Raw genomic sequence first — 5,751 nt, 5'->3', positions numbered from 1 at the left:
ATTAATATTAACTAGTTAATTAATATAATTTTGTATATATTTTTAAATAATAAATAATTGTTAATTAATTATTATTAATTAGTTAATTAATTATTATAATTTTTTACATATTTTTAAATAATAATTAATTGGTAATTAATTAATATAAATTAGTTAATTATATTAATTAGCTTCATTTAGTTTAATATATATTTTTTACTTATTGTAAATTAATTTGGAAAAAATAATATTAATAATTAAATTTATTTCTTTACAGCTAATGTGCTAATATATTAACTTTATTGTTATTGTTAATTAATAATTATTTAGTAATTACATAATAATAATATTTATTTTTGGGTAAAGGAGTATTGTTAGAGTTCAGGGTCAGTTTTCAGTTCTTGGTTAAAGGGGTATTTTTAGGGTTCATGGTCAGTTTTCAGTTTTTGGGTAAAGGGGTATTTCTTGGGTTCAGGGTTAGTTTACAGTTTTTGGGTAAAGGTGTAGTTTTTGGGTTCAGGGTCAGTTTTCAGTTTTTGGGTAAAGGGGTATTTCTTGGGTTCAGGGTCAGTTTTCAGTTTTTGGGTAAAGGGGTATTTCTTGGGTTCAGGGTCAGTTTTCAATTTTTGGGTAAAGGGGTATTTTTAGGGTTCAGGGTCAGTTTTCAGTTTTTGGGTAAAGGGGTATTTCTTGGGTTCAGGGTCAGTTTTCAGTTTTTGGGTAAAGGGGTATTTTTAGGGTTCAGGGTCAGTTTTCAGTTTTTGGGTAAAGGGGTATTTTTTGGGTTCTGGGTCAGTTTTTAGTTTTTGGGTAAAGGGGTATTTTTAGGGGTCAGGGTCCGTTTTCAGTTTTTGGGTAAAGGGGTATTTTTTGGGTTCAGGGTCAGTTTTCAGTTTTTGGGTTAAGGGGTATTTTTAGGGTTCAGGGTCAGTTTTGGGTTTTTGGGTAAAGGGGTATTTTTAGGGTTCAGGGTCAGTTTTCAGTTTTTGGGTAAAGGGGTATTTTTAGGGTTCAGGGTCAGTTTTGGGTTTTTGGGTAAAGGGGTATTTTTAGGGTTCAGGGTCAGTTTGGGGTTTTTGGGTAAAGGGGTATTTTTAGGGTTCAGGGTCAGTTTTCAGTTTTTGGGTAAAGGGGTATTTTTAGGGTTCAGGGTCAGTTTTGGGTTTTTGGGTAAAGGGGTATTTTTGGGGTTCAGGGTCAGTTTTCAGTTTTTGGGTAAAGGGGTATTTTTAGGGTTCAGGGTCAGTTTGGGGTTTTTGGGTAAAGGGGTATTTTTAGGGTTCAGGGTCAGTTTTCAGTTTTTGGGTAAAGGGGTATTTTTAGGGTTCAGGGTCAGTTTTGGTTTTTTGGGTAAAGGGGTATTTTTTGGGTTCAGGGTCAGTTTTAATTTAATGTACGCTGGATTTGGTATAGTAATAATTAAATTATTAGAGACCAACATATACTCACATTTAATATACAGTGCAAAATTTCTGATAAGATTGTTACATTATAGTAAGATAATGATACAAATAGTTCAACATGATTGTAGAAACACTATTTTTATTTATGTTTCACAAATAAAATGTTATTTCATTACAAAATTCTTACATTTGGTTTTATAAACATATTTTATAAACACAATGATAAGCAACTATACAGAAGCATTATTATTTTCATACTTTTTGTACAAAAATGAATATTATTTATTATCTCTTTTACATATTGTAATTTCATAAAGAAATGTAGAAATAACAAAAGTATTTTTTACACTTTATTTCAATACATAAAATATTTATTATGTAAGTCACATATTTTTAACACATTTTTCTATTATTCTAATTTTTGACAATGTAGTTATATTTCTAGAAATTGTTAATATAAATATTATTCTTTTCATAATATGTATTTATTACATTCATTTACATATTTGTTAATCAAATCATTGTAGGATTAAAGTAAATATTTCTTTACAATAATAGAAACTTAATGTTCATTTTTGCATATTTAGTGAAGTATATATATTATATTTTATACTTGGGACTATTTTATTGCATTTGGGTGCTTTATTTTGTAACCGGGTTAGGTCGTTTTGGGTTATTTGGAAGAAGGGCTGATCGCGGTTGGGAGACACTTCATGTCGCTTCAGGTAAGGTTTATTTTATATGTTTTATGTGTATTTTAATGATGTTTTGAGATTAGTGACCTTATATTTTGTGTTGTTGAATGTGAGGGAGGTATGTTTTAGATTTCGAAAACAGATAATTACTTATGGTATATACACGTAGTGTTAGTTAGTTAACTCATTATATATAGAGTGAATTTTAGTCTTTTACGGTATATCTACAAGTGAAATAATCTATTTTAATATGTTTGTACCTAATTACTAGCTAATTAATGTGGGTGGGAATGTCTGTTTTCTATGTTTTTGTCATAGGTGTACGCTACATCGGAAGTTCCGTTTTTTTTTAAAGGAAGTGTTTGTTTGTTTAATTCAACACTGCTTTACAAACACTTCTTTACATTTTTCGGTTTTGCTGGAGCGATTCTTTCTATTTTTCAATTTTTTCGGGTTTTTTTATGCTTATTCGATGGCTCTGGATAACGTGGATGTCTTAATTTTGGAACAGTTGTATTTTTACATTTTTTTGGGGTTAATTTGGCACTACCTGGATTACTTTGGTGGACAAGGAGGTTATTGGATTGACAACATGATTGGTAAGTCCTTGCTTTCTTATTTTGTGTGGGTGGGTAATGTTATTTTTATTATGGAACAGTTTTTTACTTGTTATTTAGTTTTAATGTGTGCATATATTATAATAATATCTCTATATATTGCATACATTAAATACTTTAGAAGCTCACGTTACATATTTTTCCATACTTAGGTGATACTTTTAGTGTTTTATAACATTTTGGGAATTAATTAGAGTAGTGTTTTGGCAATGATATTTAGGTATTCTATGCCTTTTGTACTAGGGTAAAGTTTAACTTGTTCTTCCAGGTACTTGTGCATTTGTTTATTTTGCTTTGATGTTTTAGGGACAAGTTCAGTTACAGATTGGTCCATTCTAAATTCCTGGTAGCTCTGTTCTTTCTGTAGGCATTTAATGAAATGTTCTAGAGTAGGTTTGGTTCTGCCAGTTGATTGTACAAATGCATTGTGCCAACCTTCCACTGCATTGTTAGTTTTTGAATCTCCGTTAAGGGTACTTCTGTAAACGTTCCACCAGGGTATGAGGAATTTGGGATTTCGTCTGTGGCCAGATCTGTGGAGTCTGCCTACCCAGGTGTCTTCAAAGTAGTCCAGAAATGGACTTAATTTAGCTTCATTTTGTTTGTAGAAGGGGCTGTCTATAAGAATGTTGTAGTGTTCAGCTACGTCTGTTTCAGGTACATAAGCAAGTGCAATGAGTTTTTTAATTTGGAAAGCAAAAGATGAGTTTGTAGCATATTCGACACTTAGGGTAGTTTTTTGAAGGTGTCTCCATAAACACTGGTTTAAATGATAATAGCAGCCTTGAATGCAGGTATGGGGGTGGATTTTTATGATAGTTGAGAGCATTGCTTGCTCAAAATCAAGAATGATACTTTCAGGAGAAAAATCATTAGTTTTTTGTTTGATTATATTTATTAACTCCATATATGTGGAATTATTTTTGTTTGGTAATAGTGCATATAGCAAAGGTATGTTGCAGTTGTGGTAGAGGCCATGTATTGTGTATAATTGGAAAAATGGTTTGGGACAGATGTTAAATGTTCCATCCATCATCCAATATTGGCTTTGCTGCAGTTTAACTAAATTCATACTGGTACCAAAAATTATAATCCTTTTGTCATTGTTTTCGTTGTCGTAAACTATAAATGGTTGTTTATTTAAAGTTATTATTTGGTTAGCAGTTAAATTTATATCCTGATATGTTCTGGGAGATGGTGTTGTAGAAGTAGTAGCTTTTTTAGTTCGTGCTATAGTTCTTTTTAAGGAGAGGATATTTGGCATTTGAGTTGTGGCAGTTTTTGGGATTTTAGGAATGGCTTCTTTTAAAATGACATTTGTTTGCTTTTGGGAACCTGTACTAGCTTCTTTTATATTTTTCAAAGCTGTTCTAACTTCTATTTCAGTAACATTAGGTGGATGATTGTGTTCCCTAGTATACAGTACTGTACCTTTTTTAGTTGTTGCTCTGCCATAGCACTTGTTAGAATAATATTTACAACATTTCCAATTAACTTGCATGCCATATTGCTTTTCTTGTGTATAAGTGTAACCCATGTAGCATAGTAATAGTTTTCCTTTCTGGCTGGTCACAAATTCGGCTCCTTCGGTCATTTTGTACTTTGTATATCTATAAAATGTATATATAATAGTTAATGTCAAATTAAATGTGATAAATAATCTATGTTAGTGATAAGTAGGAATGTTTATACTTACGTGTTTTTGAATTTACAGCAAAATTAGGAGCTGCTTGCTTCTTTAGTTGGGGATAATTGTTTGTGATGTTGTTGTAGCTGTTATGAAAAACATGAAAGTAGTATATTATTAATTAATGTTTCGGTACATTTGCAATGTTAGAGCTCATTTCTACTACAAAAGTGTATCTTCATGATTCACATTGTGAAGATACTTACATATTTTTTTAGGTTGGTCTTTGCCAGTATAGTTGTTTCTTCAGCTTCTGGAGAGTAGTTTGTAGTGTTATCTTAAATAAAAAAGGAACATATGTATTAGAATAATCACCATGTTGGTATGTTTTTTAATAGATTATCTGGTAATTATGTTCTTTAATATACTTACTTTGTGATTATTATCTGTATTATTCAGAATGTGGAGTTCTGTATTATGTCTGTATATCTATTCATTGTGTTTGCTCTGTAAATAAACAATATATAATAGAACAGTTCTAAATGTTAGTATTGTTTTTCCACATTTATTTCAGTTGCATAATACTTACGTAGTAAAATGTATTGGAGAAATAGTACTGATGTCCTTAGTTCATTAGTAGTGCAGTTTTCAGTAGTAGAATCTACAGAAAAAAAGAAATATGTGGGGCAAAAGTCATTATTTCTGTGTGTTTAGATTTATGTGCACATAATGAATCAATGTGAAATTACTTACATAGTTATTAGAATCTGTATTCCTAGGGTTTGTTCACAGTTATTTTGAGTAGAATATTCAGTACTCGTTGTATCTAAAAAAAATAGTTTCATATAATTATTTAGCATGTTAAGTAGTATGAATAGCAAAGGGGCACTGGGTATTTAGCAGATAAGTAAGTAGTATTAGCAAATAATGCACTTTCTATTTTATTTACTTACTTAGAAGATGTGATAGTAGGTTGATAGTCTGGTTCTTCTAGTTGTTGTGCAGCAATTCGGATAGAGATGAATCTCCTTCAGTGACTTTTGGCAAGTAGTTTGTGCTTAGATTTTAAAAGTTTATATAGGGGAGTGTCAGTAGTAATTACTTTGCTATTGGTTTATTAAAAAAATTAGGTTTGTGATTGGTTAGTTAGTATATTTGAATTTCAGTTGTGATTACTTTGTAATAGAAGTGAAAAACAAAAACAAATTATAAAATTATACAAAGTAGTATAGAATATTTTTATATGTGTAGGTGATATAATTATACCAATAGGATATTTTTGACAAATTAATAGTGTGTCTATAGTATTAATTTAAGTATTGTGTGTTTATTTAGATGTGAACACATATAAAACGTTAATTAATTATGCAAACAGATGCATATAAAAAGTCGATATAGCTGATAATCCGATATTGAAGTGCACGATATTT

At 30.3% G+C, this 5,751-nt stretch overlaps 1 long non-coding RNA gene across 1 annotated transcript; it reads right to left on the bottom strand.

The window, feature by feature from the left end:
• Positions 1-4,195: 4,195 nt before the first annotated feature.
• On the bottom strand, positions 4,196-5,148 carry LOC144827729 (uncharacterized). Its single transcript, XR_013610333.1, has 6 exons — positions 5,075-5,148; positions 4,911-4,982; positions 4,754-4,828; positions 4,588-4,658; positions 4,391-4,467; positions 4,196-4,304 (listed from the first exon to the last, which is right to left on the bottom strand). It is a non-coding gene; the product is annotated as an uncharacterized LOC144827729 (long non-coding RNA).
• Positions 5,149-5,751: the final 603 nt, after the last annotated feature.

This window comes from Lissotriton helveticus, chromosome 4_1 (assembly GCF_964261635.1).
Source record: "Lissotriton helveticus chromosome 4_1, aLisHel1.1, whole genome shotgun sequence".
In the NCBI taxonomy this organism is placed as follows: Eukaryota; Metazoa; Chordata; class Amphibia; order Caudata; family Salamandridae; genus Lissotriton; species Lissotriton helveticus.
This window is presented reverse-complemented; position numbering and strand designations above follow the sequence as displayed.